The sequence below is a fragment of the Canis lupus genome, chromosome 19 (genome assembly GCF_048164855.1).
Source record: "Canis lupus baileyi chromosome 19, mCanLup2.hap1, whole genome shotgun sequence".
NCBI classification, from domain to species: Eukaryota; Metazoa; Chordata; class Mammalia; order Carnivora; family Canidae; genus Canis; species Canis lupus.
The window spans coordinates 15,286,465-15,311,994 of record NC_132856.1 but is presented as its reverse complement, the minus strand read 5'-3'; the positions used below and the strand labels follow the sequence as shown (position 1 = coordinate 15,311,994).

The 25,530-nt window shown below is 37.7% G+C and overlaps 2 long non-coding RNA genes across 29 annotated transcripts in view; one reads left to right on the top strand and one right to left on the bottom strand.

Moving 5' to 3' along the window:
• LOC140609928 (uncharacterized) overlaps window positions 1-25,530 on the bottom strand; it is a 618,500-nt gene that overhangs the window by 114,361 nt on the left and 478,609 nt on the right. The window lies entirely within an intron of this gene.
• LOC140609931 (uncharacterized) overlaps window positions 1-25,530 on the top strand; it is a 95,266-nt gene that overhangs the window by 13,999 nt on the left and 55,737 nt on the right. For both annotated transcript variants that reach the window (XR_012011686.1, XR_012011685.1), the window contains exon 2: window positions 11,566-11,680. This is a non-coding gene — a long non-coding RNA (uncharacterized lncRNA). The remainder of the gene's footprint in view (window positions 1-11,565; window positions 11,681-25,530) is intronic.

Genomic DNA, 25,530 nt, shown 5'->3' with positions numbered 1-25,530 from the left:
TGGGATCCCTGAGTGGCTCAGTGGTTTAGCTCCTGCCTTCGGCCCAAGGCATGATCTTGGAGTCCCGGGATCGAGTCCCACATTGGGCTCCCTGCATGGAGCCTGCTTCTCCCTCTGCCTGTGTCTCTGCCTCTCTCTCTGTGTGTGTCTCTCATGAATAACTGAATAAAATCTTTAAAAAATCACTTTATGGTATTCTATTGCATGAACATATCATACTTTATATAATTGAACATCTGATACTATTTAAGTACTTCTAATGACAGTGCAATAAATACCTTTCTTTCCATATTTTTGTATAATTGCCTAGTAATTCCCTTATTATAAATTACTAAAAATATAATTGCTGGACTATGCTCATTTTCATTTCATTTTAAACTATTTTGTTATTATATAAAGGTGATATATTATCTTGGCAAAACATAATAAATCAAAATTTTTTAAAAAGCCATAGGAAATATCACCTCACACCTGTTAGAATAGCTATTATATTAAAAAAAAGTTCAGATGGTCATAAAGTTATAAACAAAAGGCCTCTTTCTCTCCACAATCCTCCAGTATCATTCCTTAGAGTTAACCATGTATATCCTTCTATAACTTTTGCCCAAATAAAAAATGGATATAAGTTTTGACCACGTGTATACATATATTCCCTCTCACACAAAAGTATAGCTGTATATTCTTTTTTTGAAAAAGGTTATATTATGCTTGTAATTAATTTTGACATATATTGCAAACTTATGCTACCTTTACACTCCTACCAACAGTGTATGAGAATGTCTACTTTAAGCATGTAAATTTAGCATTTAAAGTATTAAGAAGAAAAATCTATGGCCTAACTCAGTTTCATTTTCTTTATTTGTAAAAGTCCGCTAACAATATCTTTTTTTACAAAGCTGTTTCAGACATTAAATGAGATGATATAAAGAGAAATTCCATGCATTTTCTGACTCACAAAACATGTATGTGTAAATAATAACAATTGATATTATTATTTGGTTTATCTGCCACATTAAATTAGCACTATGTAATGCTCCCAGTTCTATTCTTTAATGTTAGGAAAATAAATCTAACATTTCAAACCTTAAGACCCAAATTACATTTTAATAGCAAGGGGCTAAGAAATTTTAAATGATGTGATTTGAGCTGGCTACAGTCTCTAGGAAAGAAAAATATCTTCCATATTATCTTGCTAATCAGTCCTCTGGCTACAATTTTCTATTGATTTCTCCCTTGGAGAATTTGAGAATATTCTAATACCCAGAACTTTGGCACACAAGCACTTGATAAATGTCTCCAGATTCTATCTTAAAAAGCAATAATGCAATTTGGGTGAAAATAAAGATGTGGCTGAGTGGAGGCTCTAAGGATGAACGGGCAGATTTCATGGACCTATTTCCCTATTACAGAAAGAGATATTTATTGCCTGCAGCCCAGCTGAGGGACTGCATTTGGAAATGCCATAGACAGTAGTCTGTGGCTGAGGTCCTGGGGCTCAGCCCAGGATAAGGCATTTGGCAGGTTCAGCTCGAGAATGGCAGGAAGCCTGCTTTCCAAACAGCAGCTGCAAAAAGAGACAGAGTTTGTTAAAACTTATTTGGCCTCATTTTCATCTCTCCCTGCACCCCTTCAGCACTCTCCCAGGCACAGTGCTGTCTTTGTAATCCAAGACGGGAGAGCAGGGCAGGAAAAGAAAGGAAGGGGAAAAGGGAGGGTGAGGAGAGACGGAGAGGGAGAATGGAATGAGGAGAAAAGGAAAAGAGCATTCAAGACATTGAGAAAGAGAAATGGGAGGAGTCTGGAGAAAAGATTAGAATTCACTTCCAGACCATAAGAACCATGCTCTGGGAGTATTTGACAAAAATCTGGGGTCTTTCTGCATTGAGGCCTTTAATCTGAATCTATAGATGTCTTATTGTTATCATTATGATTTCCTTTATCAAGGTTATATATATCTATTGTTTTAACTTTGATGATAAATGAAAATGTTAAATAGTAACTTTCCATTTTAGGTAAAAAAGCACAGAAATATTAAGTAACTGTACTACTAATACTCCAGAAGTTGATGACCAAGGGGATATTAAGAAACAGATTCCCAGAACCCCAACCCAATGCTTCCTCTCCAATACCAGCCTTCTGATTAATTCTCTATGTTTTCCCATTTGTCTGGTGGATTGATCACACTATTATAGATGTCACCTAATTGACAGGAACAGCTTGATAAATTAGAGCGCAGCTTCCACAAACAGGTTGTATGGGTATGAATTTGGGTTTCATCATGCATTAGCTATAGGACTATAAACAAGGTCTTTAACCTCTCTGTGTCACAGTTTCCTTATCCATAATGACAGTATCCAAAATGGAAATAACAATAAGGCATAGCTAAAAAGGTTACTATGAAGATTAAACAAAATAATGCTCATGATGTGATTAGAATGGTACCTGACACAAAGTGAAGACCCAATAAATGTTTGGGGAAATGGTGGTGATTATGCATTAGTTAATTTCTATCAGATTATACGGACAGGATTTTCCAGTTGCATAGCAGATCTTGAAAAAGTGTTTTCATGATCTCTACTGTATTTTTGATGAAAAAAGCAATTGAGATTTTCTGGAGCTAGGGAGAAAAGTTGCTCTAAGAAAATATACATCAGAGGGCAAACGTTGGTATTTATATAGCTGAAGTTCCCAGGTCTCCAAAGATTGGGAAGTGAGAGGTGCCATGAATTCTACTTCACTAGGGCAACTCTACAATTCATTTAATGCCTTGGAGAAAAATGATCCCATCATATTAGTGGTTCTTTACCTTTAGGGAGAAATTCATCTTTTCAAGGCTCTGATGAAAGCTATGGAAAAGAATTCACAAACATGCAAAATTTTGCATCCAATTTTAAGAATTAAGCCCCTATGAAATGCCAAGCACACTTTGGCAGATGAAGAAAAGATAAAAGATGTAGCAAAAACAGCTCTGCCTTTCTAAACTTAAGATCTGCAGCAAAGTGGAGTTTTGATCCTAGATTATTCTCCCTGCTGACTTGCTACTTTGGAGTGTCAGCATCTCCTCTAACCTACTTAACTGGTAAGTGTGCACTTGAATATTAGGTCAGAAGTGAGAAATAGGACAGAAGTGGGGGGAGGAGATGTAGCAAATGTGTAGGCAAGAACCTAGAACCTTTATTATGCCTCCTTCAACTTTCTCACATGATAAGGGGATGAAGAGGGGAACAAAGCTGGATGAATTTATAGGAACAAAGAAAGGCCTCTTCTAACCTTGTGATCTGTACTAAGAAAATCCAATCCTGTCCACATTTTCCATGAGGCATCAGTTGCTCTTTATAGTTGTTAAGACAGCAGATTATTATTAGTCCTATGGAAAATACTGAACCACAGTTGTTCTTAGGAATATCTTGCTGCTTAAACTTAAATGTCACAAGGTATTTGATCATAGTAGATGCCAACAGGGCAGGCAAAGTCCTATAGCCTGGAAAGCAAAGGGCATAAAGAAATGACAGAGGTACGCACAACCCAGATCTGAGGATGCCACAGACAGGTAATACATTCTTTCTGAGAATAGTTATTTAGCTTTAGAATGTAGCTTCTAACCCTCTAATTGTCTTCCTTGCACTTGTTCTGCTAAGGCAGGCATTTCCAGCCTTGGATTACAACAGTTCCTTACCAATCATTTGATAAAGTTGCAAATAAGTTCCAGCACCTCTTTGATAATAGAAGTTCTCACCCTCTCTCTCACACCTTGCCTCCCTATGAAAATAAATTAAGCATATCTGACTAGGCCTTCCCAAGGATCTGTTAAAAAAAGAAAAGCAAAAAGATAAAGTGTGAATCACTCTATTTTATACATATATATGTGTATCTTTAAAATGTGACTGATTCATAGAATCAAAATACCTGATGTTGAAAGAATTTTCTAAAGTCACCTAGACTGAGACATTTGAGATAGCAGAATAATGATATGCAGATTGCCTGAAAAAAACAAGTTAAATTTCTTTTCCCCTTCCTTGCTTTGTTCTTGCCTTTCTTCCTCCCTCCCTCTTCTCCTTCCTTTCTCCTTTCCTTCTTTTCTTCCTTTCTTTCTAGTAGTGAGGTTTCATTAACTCGGACACACTGTGTACACAGAGTAACTAGAATAAAGCTGATAAAACATTACTGAGCAGAGGGCTAACTCTAAAAAATAGATAAGGGTGGTTTAGAATCACATACCAATCTACCCATCATTACTTCTGTACACATGGGTTTAGTACATCCTAGAGGATTTGAAGGTACTTTTTTTTTTTAAGATTTTTATTTATTTATTCATGAGAGACAGAGAGAGAGAGAGAGAGAGAGAGAGAGGCAGAGACACAGGCAGAGGGAGAAGCAGGCTCCACGCAGGGAGCCCGACGTGGACTCGATCCTGGGTCTTCAGGATCACGCCCTGGGCTGGCTGAAGGCGACGCTAAACTGCTGAGCCACCCGGGCTGCCCTGAAGGTACTTTTTTTTCCAGTTTCCCTATAAGGCTATTTGGCCTCTGGGTTTACTAGCCACTTTTCTTACTTTCTATGCATAGGACAAAATCTTCTTTGATCCAGACTACTCCTAAAATTCTGAATTAATGATGTCTGTGCAATGCAGGTTTCATGTGCATGGATTTCTCTCTGTATGCCCCCCTCATTTTGCTTTAAGTCCAGCTTCTCTCCCGAGCTCTACCCATTTCTGGTTTCTCTACTGCAACTCTTCAAACTAGACAACTTGTACCCTCCTATGCATGGATTTTCCAAAGGCTATGTGGTCATGAACATTTTCAAGGGAATGCTTTTTCCTGAAACTTATCTCCTAAGAAAGTATAATAGTCAGTATTGTGCCAATTGCCTTTCCATCTCCGCCCACCCGATTTTCTCCCTTTTTACAAAAAAAAAAAAAAAAAAAAAAAAAAAGACACAGCTCTCACCTATGATTCTTACTATCATAAGATTAATCAGGTTGTTTCCAATTCTTTGCTTTCAATAAATTTGAAGGAGAATTTAATGAACATGTCCACTAACACATCATTGAAAGTGAGTTTGATGATAGATTATACGATTCTTGGCATATATCTTTAAGGTGTTCATAGCATTGAGTAACAGTGCCATATTAAAAAAAAAATAGAGAAGTGACAATGAACTGATGTTGCATCATGTCTCATTCTGACATTCTAACATTCTTATTCTCAATATCTGAGCTAATTAAAAAAGAAAGTCAGCCCCAATTATCTCATTAAAAGATGCATTTCCAATACAATTCTATCTAGTGTTTATTGAAATGTATACTATGTGTATTGTGTGATCAATTGTCTACTACTTGTAACAAATAGTTTAATACAGAAGAGATTTTTAACATTTAGACTTTATAGACACAAAAAATTCTAATCTTTTTAAAATTTGAATTTATATGCACATTTGTGCAGTTGCTAAGTAAATAGATCAATAAAGCTTCCAAAAGAAAAATGTATCACTTTAGGATAAAATTCTGTGGGAAAATAGAATGGAAATGTGAGTTCAATGAGAAAAAGTAAGAATGTAAATTTTTTCATTGTGTAAGAATAACTTATTCAAGTATATTATTTTTTTTCAAGTATATTATTAAATAGATACTGATGATCAAATCACTATGGTTTATAGGTCTGGGGTACAAGACATTTAAAAGAGATATGTAACATTTTCTTTTAAAACATTCATAGTGACAGAAATTATATTCTTTGTTTTAAACAAAATGAAAAATACTAGATGCCAATTCACAAATGTACAAGAAGGTAGTTTTCAAAACAAAATATTTGAAGAAACGAAAACATTACAAGTCCTTTGCTCTTGAACCTTGCTACTCAAAGTGTGGTCCTTGGACTCCATCAAGATCACCTGAGACCTTCTTAGAGCTACAGGTCTCAGGCCCCATGTGCTAAATCAGAACCATTTCACTAAGATCCCTGAGTGATCCATATCCTATTGAAGTTTAGGAACTGCTATATAGGATTTCTTCACCTGGATCATGTCTCAAAGTTAACCTATTATTCCCTTAACCTTCAACATTTCTCACCAGTTTTCAGTGAACCCTGGCTAGAAACCTAAGAATCCTCCCTGAAGTTTCAACCTTACATACTTACTCCATCACTCTTCACATCCAGTCAGTAGAGATGCCTAATCATGTTTATTTTCTCCACTAGTCACTGTGAACCAGGCAACGAGAATAGAAAATTGAATAAGATCTATTCTGGCCTGCCTTGAGCATCTATCTTCCCGTGCCCACTGGTCTCTGCCCTCTGGTCTTCACACCTTTCTGTAATCTTCTCTTGAACGTGTGTAGGGTTGCACCTATGACTTGTTCTAACCAATACAATACAGCAGAATAGGTCACCTTCACGATTATATTGTATAAGACTCTTAGCAGTCTTTCTCTGGAGTCTATCTCCATATTACGGGTCTCAGAGAAGTGAGAGGTTGGAAATTGCATATGGAGAAAGCCACGTGGCAAGAAACTGAGGGAGGCCTCTAGGACCTGAAGGCAGCCTCTGTCTGAAAGCCAACAAAACTACTGAAGATCCCAGAACTATAGCTGCAAACATAAATAAATACAAATATTTTTGCCAATAACCTGAGAGAGCTTAAAGCAGATTCTTCTCCACTCCAACCTCCAGAAGAGAATGCAACCCAGCTGATACCTTGATCACAGTCTTTGAGAGACCCTGAACCCAACGAACAAAGAACCCAATCAAGCCACTCATGGGCTTGGGAATGTTAGATAATACACAGAAGCTGTGGGATGCTAAATGTGTGTTGTTGTAAGCCACTAAATCTGTGATAATTTATTATGCATTATAGAAAACTTTACCTGCTCTGACCATGCCTTAGCTGGCCAGGTATGAGAAGACTCTCCTCAGTGTCTTTCTGCAAAGCCTCTCTCCCCTCTTCATCAAGTTTTGACAGTGCTAGCAGAGTATATAAAAAACAAACCTCACCATGTGAAATACATACTTAGAACACTCAAAGGCCTAGGGGAAAAAAAACGCTTAGCATATCATAAGTTTTTTCAATAAATATGTGTTGAATGAATGACAATATAAAACTATCAAGAAGTTACCTGTATATAACACAACCTTAAGCAAAAGACAAATAACATTTTAAAAGACAGTACAGGCCCTCAAAATGGAACAAGTCTATGTACCTAGACAGATAATGAGGGTACCTAGACAGGTAATGGGTTATTCTACTTTAATTTTTGCTTTGTAGCTATTCTTTGGAATCTTTGGAAAGTGATCTCTCATACCTAGCTGTTCTTTTCTTTAATAACAAAAATAGGTAATTTTCTGTAAGTGCCTAATTTAGACATTTTTAAACCATGTTGTATTTCTAATTGCAGGGAGAAAGGAACTTGCTATTCACTGAACGATATTTCCTACTGTATATTTCACTGGATCCCAGTGAAATCTGGGGATCCAGCACATGCCCAGCAAACACGTACCCTATAGTCACACTTCCTCACATCAAAGTAACTTTCACATTTCCCTCCAGAGAGCTCTGAGTGTTGCCAGGTTCAAAATGTGTTGCTAAGAGACAAACTTGCCCTGGTATAAGGAGTAGGAATCAAAGGCAACTTGCTAATGGTTTCATTACTGACTCATTTATCAACCTTGGAAGACATAGGGCTGCTCTACCTCTTGGTTTTTCCAAATGGTAATTAGGAAATATTGTAACAGTGGATGTTCTGTGTAGAGATATGTTCCTATTTGTTCCCACTGTGACAACACAACACTAGGCAATAGCTTCCAAGCCCTACCTCCTGCCTCAGCTCTGTCCAATCAATGGTGCACATCAATGCCAGGTTAAGTTTTACATAGCACACCTCTTATCTGTTTGTCCTTACATTCACACTAAAGTCTTCCATTGACTCCCATGCATTAAGTATTCATTCAAACTGTTCAATGAGAACAGGTCCTTTAGGATCTGGTCTTATATTCCTGCTAACACTCTATCTACCCTGCATGTTCCCTGTACCTCAACCACCTGGCTCACTAGTTAACCCATGTCTTTCCATCTCAATTTTTTTTTCTGCCATGTTGGCTGGTTTAGAATGAAGTCCTCTGATATTTCGGCCAATTGGAACTTTCCCCATCCTTCAAAGCCTTTGATATGCCTTTCTTGACACCCTGTTCCCAAACAGAACTAAGTCCCTCTACCCTAATTCCTGTGATTGTGTACTTTCTCTTTTTGAGATCCCTGCTTTCTGTCCCACCCCACCCCGCATTAGTCTATTGAGCTACTTGGTTACAGGACTGGGTTCCATAACTGTATTCCACATGATAGCTTACAAAAGCAGTACTAAATTTGTTTATCAAATAATAATAATGGCTAACATTTGTTGTGTGTCTTACAAGAGTTTATGCTTAGTACCTGAATTACCTTATTTACTTTTCATTATAACACAAAGAGGTACTGTTATTAACTCTAAAAATTAGAAAACTGAGGTTCTAAAGAGTTCTAAACTAGCTCAGGTTCACAGTCACATAGTTTTTAAGTGGCTAAATCAAGATATGATTAGAAATTTCTATGACTTTACTGTCTTTTTATTGAATGCTATTGACTTAGGTATGTTTGGAGGCTTACAACAAAAGTTCTGAAAGCCCCTAAAATTCTCCTGAAGAAAATGATAAGGACCACATCATTTGTACCAAATTTAATTTTTTTCCAGGCTATCTCATTCACTGCTGGTCAGAGTGTATGCTGGTATAATCCCCTTTTGGCACATTGGGATATTATTTTCCAATTTTTCAATGTGTATCTTATTCCATTAAGATAGGATCTCATTTGAGAGTATGTAATTGGAGAAAAAAAAATGTAGTAGTTTAAACAAGATAGAAATTAGTTCTCTATGTTAAAGAAACCCAGAGGAAAGCCTTCCAGGGCTACTATGGTGGCCTTCTTAAGTTATCAGACACCCAGACTTCTTCAGTCTTGCTGTACCCCTGTGTCCTTAGCATGTCACCTCATGATCCAAGAGGATACTCAAATCCAGTCAGCATAAAAGAGGAAGGGCAAAAGAAAGATTTGCTTTTTTCTTAGTAAAGAGACTTCTTAAAAGAATTATATACCACTTGAGCTCATATTTAATTGATTAAAAGTAAATCACACAGCCATATATAGTTGCACTAGAGGCTGGAAAATGTAGTCTTTAATTGGCTGCACTGCTGCTAGAGATAAATGTAAAGTTATATTATTAAAGGAGTAGGGAATAATGGGTATTTAAAGGCAACTAGCAATCTCTGCCTGTATCTAACATAGGATTTCTACTTCTAGAAACTAGTTGTACATGTATCAAAGACATATGTATAAGGATAATTAGTACAGCACTATTTGAAACAATCAAACCTAAGAAATAATTAGAAAATCTTTAAAGATTTGAATAAAAGAATTATGGCATGCTATTACAATGTGATAATGCTCTGTGTACACATATGGTCGAAGTATATATTTAAGTGAAAAGCAACTTGGGAAATGGTAAAGGATGATCACATTTTTAAATAAACACATATGAATAAAAATAATTCATGTTTTGTTTTACTCTATATTGTTTTAATAATTTTCACCCATGAATATGTATTGCCTTTATAATCAATTGTTTTTAAATTAAAATTGTCTTTATAAAAAAAATTCCTTAACCTTAGGATCATTTACACTCCTTAATATAATTTTCTTTGTTATTCCTCCTGCTGCTGTCTTATTTCTTACTACAGAGGAGCAGCCTTATAACGCCTCCCACTAGAGACTATTATGAGATTGCTTTTTAACCACTCTTCAGGAGTTACTCTTGAGTTTATCACTGACTCCTCTTCCCTTAGACTGCCTGTCCCCTTAGGCTATTTTGATGCAGGCCCAGGAAATACTTAGATTCACAGTTCCACAGTGGAATTTCATTATCAAGGAAGTTTGGGAAGTGCTAAGTTAAAGTAAAGTAGACTTTTTTCTACAGGACATTTTAGAACCTTTGATTCTGAAACAGAATTGTCAATCTATAAGAAAGGAAAGTACAATAATATGCAGGGTTTAGCAAGAACTTTACCAGGAGGAGCCCTTTCTTTCTTTAATAGAGTTCCATATCATATAGTATTCAATGTTCAGCAAATTCTGTTCCAGAGAAAAATGGGCAAATTACCCAAAATACACAAGCTCTTAGTGATGCAACCTTGTCAACCTTTCTATCTCCCAGCATCCACTCATCATTCCTTTTGCTCCATCTTCACCAGCCCCTGGATGTTTTCCAGATACACCAATTTTTTGTCTACCCTTCCCACGCTCTGCGTTTGAAAAATTTCTACTTTTCCTTCAACCTCCTACTCAAAATTTAACCCCTTAAGGAAGCATTCTTTGCTTATCTTCTTACCTCTCTCACCCGCCACATTTCCCCACAGTTTTCTGTACTTTCACCATAATACTTTCTCCTCTGTATGTAAGGTCTAATTCACTTACCAGTCTCTACCATTAGAACACAAATTCCTCCACTATGAGGGAGAAACTCAGAGAAAGAGAGAATGGTGCTGTTAACTATTGGGCAGGAGGATGAGGAAATGTCAATCAAAGGACACAAACTTGAAGTTATATGACAAAAATGTACAGTGGGGATCTAATATATAACATGATGATTATAGTTAATAATACCACATATAGTTGAAATTACTAAGAGGGTAAATCTTAAATGTTCTCAATACAAAAAGAAATGGTAATTATATGTGTGATGGCTGTGTTAGCTAACCCTATGGTAGTAATCATTTTGTAATATATAAATGTATCAAATCAACATGTTGTATACTTTCAACTTATACAATGCTATATGTCAATTAAGTTCTCATAAAGCTGGGAAAAATATGAACAGGAAATTTGATATTAATAAATGCATCCTAGCAATGGAAACATCTCTAATAAGAAAAAATATTTTTACGTCACAATACAAACGCTTACCAATCATTTTGTTGTGAATATTTATGGATGAATATGGATGCAATTAATAACATATAATGTCTTTCTTTAGAATAAATTACACAATGCAGAGTACTAACCACTATAGGATGAGGCACTGATCTAGTGGGGATTCTAGAATAAATTACAAAAAAGAAAAATTCACTATTATTTTCCAGCTAGTAGAAAAATTATTTGAAAAATAAGAAATTCAAGAGTTCTTTACATGAAAAAGATTGAAAACGCACTTTAAAAAAGTTTTCAGAATTTCAAATGGCTATCATGAAATAAAAAGTATCTCTACTTTGAGTTGAAAGTTTATTTCTCATAATCATAAGTACTGCTCAATTTTCCCAATTAGGGTATAAAATATGTATTGTTTCCATTGATATAAAGGTCCTGTCAGCAAATATGTAAGATGTTATGGATTGAATTGTTTCTCCTAAAAAGATATGTTGAAGTCCTAGTCCCCAGTCGCTATGAATGTGACCTTATTTGGAAATAGGGACTTTACAGATATAATCAAATTAAGATAAGGTCATACTTGCTAGGATGGCCTCTAATCCAATATGACTTGCATACTTCCAGGAAGAGGAGGAGAGACACAGACACACAGGGAGAACGCCATGTGAACATGGATGCAGAGATTGGAGTGATTCACCTGCTAGTCCAGGAACATCCAGGGTTACTATAGCACCAGAAGGTAAGTGAGAGGCATGGAGTAGATTGTCTCCTCTGGAGCCTTCAGAGAGAGAATGGCCCTATTGACAATTTAAATTCAAATTTATGGTCTTCAGAACTCTAAGAGAATAAATTTTTATTGTTTTAAGCCACTGAGTTTGAAGTACTTTGTTACAGCAGCCTAGGAAACTGATACAGATATTTATTGTTCCAAATAATTCATTTAAGCCAGTGGCTCTCAGACGGATCCCAGGTTCCATTTCTCCAGCATTTAATTTTGTAGATCTAGGGTAAAGTCCAGAAATGTGTGGTTAATAAGTTCCTCTGGTAATTCCAATAGTGATGGGTCACACAAAAATTGTTGCAAAACACTCATTCAAACTGCCAAGGTGTTTTTCTTTTTCTCTGGCTTTTATCAGAAGCCAGGCACTTTGTCCTGTACTTTTCCACAAGTATTCTGGAGAACAAAACGCAAACATGTGAGTTTGATTCAATACTAACTCAAAATGGTCAGCAGTAATTTGAATGATAAAACAATGCTAGCTGAGCCAACATACCATATCCCAAATTATAGATGAGAGGAAAAAAGAGTTAATCAAATAACTCCTATTATATAGTTTATACAGGGGGAAAAATGGAAATTCTGACAGATTCTTATCTTGCACCAAAAAAAGAGAAAGTGTTGCAACAATGAGAATGATATGTATTGCCAAAAGCATTTCCCTCTCATTAAGGTGGCTCATTTTGAAAGTTTTAGTGTGTCTCCTTGCTTACAGAACATCTGTAGCACAGCTCACAGGAAAGTGGAGGGTGCTGGGGGCTCATCAAATGTGTTCCTTTGACCAATCCTTAACTTAAAAGCACAAACCCTGACTTAGAAGCCCATGCTTAGAATTTGGTCTGCATTAAGTTGTTTGCCTGAAACTAGTCCAACTGACTAAAATCTTAAGACTATGAGAACCATGTTTAGGGCAAGTTGGTTAAAGTTCAGTGTTAATGCTCTTGGGACCTGATCTCAGGACTGATTGGATCAGTTGATGTTACCATCCAAATCAAGAAGTAAATTAGTCTTGATGAATAAATCACAGGATTTGGAGTCTAGGACCCACATTAGCCATCTCTACTTTGTTTGGGACTAGGCCCAAGTTATTAAATTTCTCTGAACCCCAGCAGCTCCATCTGCAAAACAGCGACAACAATTACTAATTCTTAAGGGCCATTTGGAGATTGAAAAAAGCAGTTTGTGAAAAATTATCCATGAAGTATTAGTTAATATAGGTCAATGGCCACATACATTTTCTTTGGCTATAGGCTGTATCTTTAGCCCTAGGTGCCTTCTTCACACTGTGAGCTCAAGACCAGGTAAGGGACTATGAATCAACCTGTATAACCCGCCAACATGATTGTTCCCAAAAGAGCTTGTGCTGTGGCTAGCAGATGCATCATGTATTACGGTGAGTACCATGGACAGTAGAAACCCTCTGTAATCATCCATTGTGACAAAATGGGTAGTTCATCTCAACAAGATACTAGCCAATAGGATCCAACAGTACATTAAGAAAATTATTCACCACGACCAAGTAGGATTTATCCCCAGGACACAAGGCTGGTTCAACACTCGTAAAACAATCAATGTGATTCATCATATCAGCAAGAGAAAAACCAAGAACCATATGATCCTCTCATTAGATGCAGAGAAAGCATTTGACAAAATACAGCATCCATTCCTGATTAAAACTCTTCAGAGTGTAGGGATAGAGGGAACATTCCTCAACATCTTAAAAGCCATTTACGAAAAGCCCACAGCAAATATCCTTCTCAGTGGGGAAGCACTGGGAGCCTTTCCCCTAAGATCAGGAACAATACAGGGATGTCCACTCTCACCACTGCTATTCAACATAGTATTGGTAGTCCTAGCCTCAGCAATCAGACAACAAAAAGACATTAAAGGCATTCAAATTGGCAAAGAAGAAGTCAAACTCTCCCTCTTCGCCGATGACATGATACTCTACATAGAAAACCCAAAAGCCTCCACCCCAAGATTGCTAGAACTCATACAGCAATTTGGTAGTGTGGCAGGATACAAAATCAATGCCCAGAAATCAGTGGCATTTCTGTACACTAACAATGAGACTGAAGAAAGAGAAATTAAGGAGTCCATCCCATTTACAATTGCACCCAAAAGCATAAGATACCTAGGAATAAACCTAACCAAAGAGGTAAAGGATCTATATCCTAAAAACTATAGAACACTTCTGAAAGAAATGGAGGAAGACACAAAGTGATGGAAAAATATTCCATGCTCATGGATTGGCAGAATTAATATTGTGAAAATGTCAATGTTACCCAGGGCAATGTACACGTTTAATGCAATCCCTATCAAAATACCATGGGCTTTCTTCAGAGAGTTGGAACAAATCATCTTAAGATTTGTGTGGAATCAGAAAAGACCCCGAATAGCCAGGGGAATTTTAAAAAAGAAAACCATAGCTGGGGGCATCACAATGCCAGATTTCAGGTTGTACTACAAAGCTGTGGTCATCAAGACAGTGTGGTACTGGCACAAAAACAGACACATAGATCAATGGAACAGAATAGAGAACCCAGAAGTGGACCCTGAACTTTATGGTCAACTAATATTCGATAAAGGAGGAAAGACTATCCATTGGAAGAAAGACAGTCTCTTCAATAAATGGTGCTGGGAAAATTGGACATCCACATGCAGAAGAATGAAACTAGACCACTCTCTTGCACCATACACAAAGGAAAACTCAAAATGGATGAAAGATCTAAATGTGAGACAAGGTTCCATCAAAATCCTAGAGGAGAACACAGGCAACACCCTTTTTGAACTCAGGCACAGTAACTTCTTACAAGATACATCCACAAAGGCAAAAGAAACAAAAGCAAAAATGAACTATTGGGACTTCATCAAGATAAGAAGCTTTTGCACAGCAAAGGATACAGTCAACAAAACTAAAAGACAACCTACAGAATGGGAGAAGATATTTGCAAATGACGTATCAGATAAAGGGCTAGTTTCCAAGATCTATAAAGAACTTCTTAAACTCAACACCAAAGAAACAAACAATCCAATCATGAAATGGGCAAAAGACATGAACAGAAATCTCACAGAGGAAGACATAGACATGGCCAACACGCACATGAGAAAATGCTCTGCATCACTTGCCATCAGGGAAATACAAATCAAAACCACAATGAGATACCACCTCACACCAGTGAGAATGGGAAAAATTAACAAGGCAGGAAACCACAAATGTTGGAGAGGATGTGGAGAAAAGGGAACCCTCTTACACTGTTGGTGGGAATGTGAACTGGTGCAGCCACTCTGGAAAACTGTGTGGAGGTTCCTCAAAGAGTTAAAAATAGATCTGCCCTACGACCCAGCAATTGCACTGTTGGGGATTTACCCCAAAGATTCAGATGCAATGAAATGCCGGGACACCTGCACCCCGATGTTTATAGCAGCAATGGCCACAATAGCCAAACTGTGGAAGGAGTCTCGGTGTCCATCGAAAGATGAATGGATAAAGAAGATGTGGTTTATATATACAATGGAATATTACTCAGCCATTAGAAACGACAAATACCCACCATTTGCTTCAACGTGGATGGAACTGAAGGGTATTATGCTGAGTGAAGTAAGTCAATCGGAGAAGGACAAACATTATATGTTCTCATTCATTTGGGGAATATAAATAATAGTGAAAGGGAATAGAAGGGAAGGGAGAAGAAATGTGTGGGAAATATCAGAAAGGGAGACAGAACATAAAGACTCCTAACTCTGGGAAACGAACCAGGGGTGGTGGAAGGGGAGGAGGACAGGGGGTGGGGGTGAATGGGTGACGGGCACTGAGGGGGCACTTGACGGGATGAGCACTGGGTGTTATTCTGTATGTTGGTAAACTGAATACCAATAAAAAATAAATTTATTATTAAAAATGGGTAGTTCATCAGTTAATAAAAAATACTGATGAAATTGGAAAATTCTTAAAATTATGCACACATACCTTACATTTTTATTTTAACTTAAAATATATAAATTGGGTCCATTCCTAAGTTTTTGGTGTAGGCCAAGTTTTGTTGCTGTGATTGACTTTAAATAAGTCTCTTGCATAAACAACTCAAACAGGCATCATCTACCAGGATTTCCGGGTTTGCTTTCTATAAAGCAGAGTGAGAATGTACATACTTTTGTGAAACCAACTGAATGCAGACTCTTTCTAGCTTATGATCCCCTCCACCCCCAAGGCTTTCAGAGTTGTTGCGCCCACAAGTGATTCAACAGCACTTTTAGCAACTCAAACTTTTTCCAAAACATTTATGGAACCAACAACTCTCTTTTTGTACTTATATTAAATCAGTCGTGAAACATTTAATTGAAATATGTGATTACATAACAAATAGAATTGGCATAAACAGATATGGGCAGCAACACAACTGACTCTTGGCGAGTAGACAACAGCACTAGTGGGAACAGAAGAACCAGGATGAAACAGAGAGCAGCCCACCAGTTGGGAGTGATCCACATTCTCTAGGCATTAGGTAATGTGCTTTACATAAGGTGTAGAGAGCAGTGATTAATCAAATGGGTAGGAGGAGATTGGTTAACAGTTTCTGATGCAGCAATTTGTCTAATAGAGAAGCTCTAAACTACTAACAAAGAGACTCTGGGGCCAGCAAAATTAGTATGAACCAAAAGCAGTCTTGTTGCAGATCTGGGAACTCCTCTCATAGGGTAGGCAGAGAGCTCTAGGGCTCTTTGTAAGTTCTACTTTAAGAAAGAGTTTATTTCATCAATTCCTTGGATATTAAGAAACTTAGCCCCTGATGAAACTTCTGTACGTCTTGAGCCAGGAAGAAGAAAGCCCTTAAGCATCCTTAAGAAAAAAAAAAAAGTCTCAGAGTGTCAGACATCAACACTGGCAGACAGCTGAACCTCTTTTCTTTGATTGAAGACCTAGCTGGAGTCCCCTGGAGGAAACTCACTTGCTTTAGGTCACAGTGCTCACTCTAACTCAGAACTGACTAGCAGTCTCAGGACAGCTTCCTCAACAAACCTCACCAGAATCAACGACAAGAGCAGTGGCAACTAACATTTATAAACCCTTTCCCAGGATCAGGTATGACACTAAGTGCTGTGTAGACGTTTGCTTATCTATACTTTACAAAATTTCTGTGAGAATATCCTATTAGCCACATCTGGCAAACAAGAACAGTGAGTATCAGGAGGTCAAAATCCTATGAACATACAGCTTGTAAAAAGAAGAGCTTGGATTTAAACCAAGTTTGTCTTACAACAGGGCAAATGTCTTTAATCATATGACAAAACAAAGATCAGAGAAGGGAACTTTTCATGGGTGTGCTGATTTACGGGAGCATGTTGTGATATTAGGAACAACAGTTGTGAATATTTAAATGGCATTCCTGAAGGTAGAAAGAAGCTTAAACTTCCAAATTGCCACTGCAGATGATACAAAATGGCTTTGGAGAGAATATATTGGGCAGACAGTTGTCAACATCAGCCTCCTGGTGAGGAAATGTGGGCTGATCTGTTTTGGATGATGATGACATAATGGGAGATGAAGATGTTAGAAGAGAAAGAAGCAGGGGAGTCATTGTTCTATATTAGGCAGACGACTAGCTCTTCCAATTTATCTCTTTTCTAGTTGTGCCTGAGATAACCCCATTGTAAAATACTGCCCTAAGATATCACCTGAGTGGCAGGCCAAACTGTGGCCACTAATCATTTATTAGTATATAGTACATCTCTTCCCACTGTGATCAACAGGGCGAACCCTTATCCCTGGCCTACACCAATAGTTAAGTTAGAATGCTTTGGAAAGCATATAGCCCTATTTAAAGAAAACTCATACATATCTCACTTCCTTTCTCCAACATCGCAGAGGGTTATCAATAGAGAAGGTACTAAACTAGCATTTTGACTTCAGCAAAGAGAAGATTCACTCAAATTCACAAAGACTTCTAGATATTAGAACCAGTTATTTTCTGTAAGTTCTCTCTTGGTTGGGAATAAGACAAGAGAGCATAGCAAGAGTAAAAAAAGAAGAAAAAACTGACCCAAATTGAGCATTTCCTGCTAATATTCTTCAAAATCAAAACTAGACCTGAATAATCAAGAGATGATCATGTTAATATTTTGAGGTGCTTGGTTAAAAGATATAGTCTAGAATTTAGTCTCATTTTCATTCATTCATTAAAGGTCTATTAAACACCTATTGTGTACCACCTAAAGTGCTAGACATTAGGCAAAAAGCAGTAAATAAAACTGTTAAGATCCTTACCTGCAATCTCTGAGCTATCTGCTGTGTACTGTCCCACTTGTACTAAGAGGTCGAGTTCTCTAAGGCAGGTAGGTCCATGGCCAGCCTATAAGGCATCCATCAACCTCTTGAAAGTTCAGACAGAGTTTTGGTTATTTGCATGTTTATTTTTCTGAAAGGCTTCATTTCTTCTTTTATTTATTTCTTCAGTTCTTAACTTTTAAAGTTAACAACCAACAGTAAAAGAACCATGACTGAAATCAAGTAATAAATAAGGAGTAATTACCAGTGAAGGCCCACACTCCTCCCTTCCATGCCACTCCACTCCAATTTCTGGTCACATTTGGACAAATCCCAGTAGCCACTAGGATGTAATCGTGTGATATTTGCCTTGTAATCTCTAAAATATTATGTATAAATAATAGTGTTATGGTCATTATTGCTCAATTTGTAGGTTTCTTCTTCTAACAGTTTCAAAGAAAGACAAATATTTAAGGACCAGCCACTGTGTTCCAAAGACATTACCTTACAATACAGGTCATTTATGAAATGACAAAAGAGTGACTCAGCACTCAAGCTACCAGAGTGGCCAATTAGTTTGATCCGCTTTCCATTTTCTTTCTTTTCTTCTGCCCTGCCTGCATTTCCTTTTTAAAAATACAAAAACACTGGAAAACTTGAGGTTTCTGAGGGACTTTTTTAAATAGCTATTAATTCAGGATGTTTTAAAATGGCATTATATGTGCAGCCTAAGGCAAAATGGGACCAATTGGGTTTTATGAATATAACAAATAAATAAAAATGCATTTCCACAGAGCTGGAAATAGATACTTAGGTTCCAAAATCTTTTTAGAAACTAAGAGAAATTAATGTTTTCCATCCTAAGAACCCTGGTCACAGTATACAGACTGCATCCTGAATTGTACAATGGTTGGCTAGATTTTATTCTCTTCCTCCTTCATTTGATATACACTACAGTTAAAACCCTCCTGAAGAATTTAAGCAAGCACTGTCAGATAATTGCAGCCTTTGAAGACTGACACCCAATAACATTCTCCCTCTCTCCTTCTTTGCTTTCTTCAGCTAACATTTCCAGACTGTTCCTCCTGTAAAGATGACTTATTTATTTAAATAACTGCACTTATTTTGACTAGTCTGGCTTTTTAAAAGACAATTTAGTTATATTTATTGCAAAAGCATTTGGAAATTGTCTATTTATTTCCTCTATTCCAGGAATGGAATATGCACTCTATGCACTATCAATTCATCTTCTGGTTATGAAAGAAATAAACATCCCACAGGAATCCTCTGTTTTCAAAGTCAGGTAGTTGTGTAAAATCTCTAGGTTTTTCAGGATTTAAAGCAAAGTGTATCTAGAGAAAGTGTTCCTGTCTTCTGTTGCTGTTAAATTCAAAGGAAACACGATGATTTGGCTTTGCAGAACATGAGCATCTTCCTTCCTCTGACAGGTCTAGTAATAGTGCCTGGGTTAGAAGTAAGATCCTCAGAACGTGGAAATCAAATTCTATATAATCCGCTTAGAGGGGAAGCAAATTAAAAGCTATTTTTGATACTTTTTGAGCCCAACATATGGTCTCTTCCACAAATGAAATTTGACACTCAATCCCTACCACTGACCTGAGGAATGTAAGTCTGCCAAGAAGCTTAAAATTCACTAACAAGTCCGTATGAGCAATGGGCTATCCAGTCCAAATGTAAGATTTCTAAACAGCTTATGCTTTCTAAACAAAATCTGTTTTCTATTTTCTGTTGATAAGTATTTTCCCTGCAAATCACTTAAGCATTTGAGTTTACTGCATTATCTCAAAAAGCCATTAACTTTCAGCCTCTTTCTCTCTCAGTCATAAAATATTACAAAGCCAAGTCTAAGCCAAAAAGCTTAAGCCTGCCTGGAAGCAGCTCTGTTGAGATGCCATTTTTCGTTGTTGTCGTTACACCTCTCTTAGAGGAGGAAGCAGATGATGCTCTAGTCTCCCTCATGATGACTGTCTACAAGAACACTGTGTATGTTGTATTGCTACAAACCACACTAGCCACTTAGAAATATGAAAGGGGAGTTGGATTTTTTTAAAGATTTTATTTATTTATTTGAGAGAGAGATCGCCCATGAGAGAGAGAGAGATCACAAACAGGGGGAAGGGTAGAGAGAGAAGCAGACTCCCTGCCCTGCAGGGAGCCTGATGCACGACTTGACCCCAGGGTCCTGGGATCACAACCTGAGCTGAATGAAGGCAGATGCTTAACCAACTAAGCCATCCAGGCCCCCAGGAGTTGAATTCTTTAAGCCAAGTGGAAAATTACCTGGGGACATTAAAGACTTATTCTCTCTTATGATATTAGATACTTACTAACAGGCAAAAGTTTCTAGCTGATATAGCCTATAGGTTAAAAGTACAGATTTTGCCATCAAACAGAATGTGTTCAAACTTCATCAGGTGGTTATATGGCCTTGGGCAGTTACTAAACCTTGCTGTGCACAGTCTTCTGTTTTATGATGAAGGTAATAATAGTATCTCTCCCAGAGTCATTGTGATGGTTAAGTTATATAATGCTATAACAATACCCCTCCTTTCTGGACTGTCTTTGGAAGCTGGCTATTCTCCAGCTTTATTAAACTGAGGCTTAGATCTTTCCATATCTGGCTTCTGCCCATAAAAAGTGAGGTGCAGGAAAGACTTCTTACACATCCAGGAAAGCTGTCAGCCTGAGCATTTCCCTAAATAGAAATTATTTCCTCCTCCGAAGGAATTCTACTTTCAGCTTTAAAATGAAATAAATAAAAGTATGGAATATAGTGCATAGCCTGTGTTAAGTTCTTAGCAAATGTGAACTGAATCTGAGGCTGGCCTGCTTTTGTTTCTTCAAATTCTTGGTACAAAATCCTTTTGCCATTATTCAAAGAATCAGTCATCTGACTGCCTACTACCTTCTGCCTTTGTGTAGGGAGATGCTCTTTACTCTGCCTCAGAACTTTTACTGGTCACAGTATCTCTGGCATACATTGGATTTTCTGTTTCCTGTAGACTCTACTGGCAGGAATCACAGAAACAGAAAGAAAGATGAGCAGAGGATATGAGTAGGGATCTAGGAAGCTACTCTGCTGATGGACAGCATGACATCAAAGAGGTGCTGGATCTCCCCAGTATTCAGACCATATACAAGCCTCTGAAAAAATCAACAGTATGGCCAATATTTTTGTCTTCTTTATTCATCCATGAATTAATATGATAACCCCTTCCGGAAGGTAGCCTGAATCTCTTCCCTGCAACCAAAAGAACCTTACCTCACACAATTCCCATTGGATCGGGCATTTTGTCCTCGTCACATACACAACCGACTTTCAGGGAGCACCAGCAGGCTTTATCTGCACCTACTCCTTAAAAGGCAGGAGGCAGGGAACCATGCATTTGTCTTCAATTGTGAGCATCCACCCAGGCTCCCATCAGAGACCAGTAGAGAATGTCAGCTAGCATACATCCTTTCTTAAAACCTATTATTTCCCTATCATGTGTCCAAATGAAAACAAGAAATATGTGGGGAAAAAGTCACAAGCAAAGATAATTAATATGCTCCCAGAGGGGAATCTCTTGCTTATAGGAATGTGCTGCCTCTAAGTCCCAAGGAATAGTCCCTAGACAGAATCACCGGAGAATGTCCTGAGCTGCCTCAGATCCCTGTACCTTGATGACAGAGTTCCTCTGCCCTATCCAGTGAATTCTTGGGCACCTGGAAGGGTGAGCTTAGCTTTAACCCCTCAACTCTTTGACTTTTCCAGCCATTAACCATACCTTCTTGACTCCTAAACCAACTGCTAATGTTAACCTTAGGATATGCCTGCAAACCCTACAACCCAGCTGCTTATTATGATTCAGAGTTCATAACTGTGTTTGGCATATGCTACCTACGTGGGTCCCTCTATGCTTCTCATCTCAACCCTAGAAGCAGATGATATTCCACTTAACTGCTACTCTTGATACTTCTCACCTGCAGATAATAGCTCGTATCCCCTAACCCAGCTCTGGAACCTATAATCAATAGAATCTGAAATTTTTACATTGCTGTACAAGGAATCAGAAAATTCAGGTTTTAGTCCTAGATCCATCTTTATATGATCTTGGCAAAGAGTATCTTGATATATTCATTTGCTAGGGACACCAAAATGAAGTGCCACTACCCAGATGACTTAAAGAATGCAAATTTATTGTCTTACAGTTCTGTAGGCTAGAAATTCAAGATCAAGGTGTTAGCAGGGTTAGCTATTTCTGAGAGCTCTGAGAAAAAGATACATTCCAAGTCTCTCCTCCAGCTTCAAGAAGCCTTAGATGTTTCTTAGCTTATAGACAGTCATTTTCTCCTGCGTCTGCTTACATGACTTCCTTCTATGTGTGTTTATGCTCAGTTTTTTTTCTTTTTATAAGAATATCAACCATATTGAATTAGGGACCCACCCTCCTCCACTATGACTAACATCTTAACTGCAATGACTTTATTTCTAAATAAGACCACATTCTGCGTGGTACCAGGAGTTAGGACTTCAGTATGTGAATTTGGCTGGGGGGCAGAAACCTAATGCAACCCATAGCAGCTGATAATCTCTGCTTTATCTACTTGCCAAGATGATGTGAGAGAAAATGAGTACAAAAGCATTTTACAAATTGTAAAGTACTACATAAACACCAGGACTTCAAGTATCTGTTAGAATTTATTTTTTGAGACTTAGAGAATGTGGTCACCCTAAAGATTATCCTATACATGAGAGCTGACTAAAACTGGCCTTGCTACTTCTATAAAAGCAAAGTTATTTTTCTGCAAGTGCTGTTTCCTTCTCATTTATTGATTTGCATAAAATGCCACTTAATGGCTTAAATATTTATATTATGTGAACTCAGTAGTAGTTTAATTTCCACAAAATAAAAGGGTGCATTATCTCTTACTGCAGATAGACTCCTTTTTTTCCAAGGCATTTACATTTTCATCTCCCCAAGACAGAATTTATATAAACGGATTAATACTGCGAAAACAAAATATAGTCCTTGAAGGGGAAAATTTGACGGGGAAAAGGGCTTGTACTCTGAAACTTTCTCCAAAGGTTAAGTTGATAGAGAAACACTTGAAAATCAAACTAGTTGAAATGACAGAGATTCATTATTTTCCCTAAGGAAGAAAGAGACAGGAAGTTTTCTGATTCCATTTCAGTGCCAATCCAAGATGTTAGTATTGGGCCCATCCTTCTGCAAAGGGAGCGGATGACAATAATCAACAATTGTTTTCACAGAAAGTAGCTATAGAAATTTTTAATATCTTTGAAAATTATTTTTTAATTACATGGCATATTAGTTTCCTGTGGCTGCTACAAGTCACTGCTAGCTCACTGGCTTAAAATAATAGCCTCACAGGGGCACCTGGGTGGCTCAGTTAGTTAGGCAGGCAACTCTTGGTTCAGCTCAGGTGGTGATCTCAGAGTTGTGAGATTGAGCCCCATGTTGAGCTCTGTACTCAGCCCAGAGTCTGCTCAGGTTTCTCTCTCTCTCTCTCTCTCCCCTGCTTGTGCTCTCAATCTCTCTCACATAAATAAATAAATCCTAAAAACAAACAAACAAACAAAAAACAACCAACCAACCAACCAACAAACCAGCCTCACAGTTCTGGAAGCTACAAGTCCAAAATCTGGCAGGGCCATACTGACTCCAAGGGCTCTAGGGAAGAATCCATTTCTTGCCTCTTTCAGCTCCTGGTGACTGCCCTAGCTTTCACAGGTTTGTGGTGGCATCAAAAATTGGCCTCTGTCTTCACATTGCTTTATCCTCTGTGTGACTGTGTCTTCTCCTCAACCTAAAATCTCCCTCTCCTTCCTCTTGTAAGGACAATTGTGATGGCATTCAAGGCCAACAGGCAATGCCCTCCTCTCAAACTCAACTTAATCACATCTGCAAAGACCCTTTTCCCAAATAAGGTGACATTCATAGGTTCCAGGGACTTTGTATGGAAATCTTGGATAGGGTGGAGAGATATTTTTCAACTATCACACATGGGTAGAAAAAAGCTTCCAATATATATTTTTAGATCATTAGTTTTCAAGCTGTTTCCAAAAAGCCTTGTAGCTCTGAAGCTGAATAGTAGGAATTACAGAGGAAGGTGAAATGTGACCAAATCTTAAGGCCATCTGCCATCATCTGAACAGCCCTGCCTGTTTGTATTTGGGCAATGGGGTCCTATGAGAAGTGCCATTTCTAGGAAGAATTCAGTGCCTTCAAAACAACGCTGAAAAGTAATGTTCAAGATTGGTGATTGTGAAAATACTTTTTGTTGGCTACACAAAATTCACACGGAAAAAGAATTTTCTTACACAGAATATGTACTCTCAACATTGAATATTCTGAATCATAAGTCTGGAAAGGAACCTTGGAATCTGCATTTTAAGAGGTATCAGGGTGATATGCTCTCATAGCCACATAAGGAATCTTATAGCTCCAGCTAAATCAGGATCTTCCTGGGCTCATTCTTGATCTATTATCTGAAATTGCTGGTAAGAACAAGAGGGGTCTCCAGTACCCATTAAGAATAAGAGAGGTCTGGAGAGGCCATTTCTGTGATGTAAACAGTTTAAGGCACTATTTTTAAAAGATTATTGCCATTTGTTTAAAAGCATTACAGTTCCCCAAAAGGAAACATTTTGTATGATTCCACTTATACGTAGTACCTAGAGTAGTCCAAAATCATAGAAATAGAAAAAAATGATGGTTATTAAGAGTTGAGTAGAGGGAAGAATAGGGAGCTATTGCTTCTTAGGTAAAACATTTCAATTTTTGCAAGAATGAGTTCTGTGGATGGATGGTGGTGATGGTAGCACAATGTGAATATACTTAATGCCACTGAACCACATTTACAAATGGTTAGGATGGTCAGTTTTATGTTGTATATATTTTATCACAAATTTTGAAATTTTTTATGAAACAGAACAATTGTCATGGGCAATGCTGGTGCTCCACTTAGATCCTATAAGACTTCTGTTTAACATTTTTATACACCCTTGTGTATAAAAGGGTTATAAATTCTGTATGATTTTGCTTCTAACAACCATCACTGTGTCATATCTTTGGAGGTCTCCCCTCCAGCTATTTGAGCCACTTTGCACTTGCAAATGCCTGGAACATGACTGGGTGGCCCTAACCTAACAACTCATGGGTGCTTCGTGGTCAGGACACTTCTGAGCCACAGTTTGTGTTCCATAGTTCCCTGTAGGATCAAGTGGAAGGTAGCTGCTGAAAGATTTTGTCTTTGTCTCACCTTTGTCTGGCTTCCTCCCATTCCATGGTTCCTGTTATACTCACGAGGCTCTCCTCTGGGAGCCCTTTCTTAATAAATCACTTGTGTGCATGGACACACACATGTACATACACTATTACTGTTTCCATTTTTACTGAGTTGGTGAGAACAAATCCACATACAGGACTGATCATATGATTCTTCCATTAAAAAAAAATAAAGAATTATCTCTCCTTTCTGGAATTTGTTGATTTTTTTAAATGTACATGAATAGCATGAG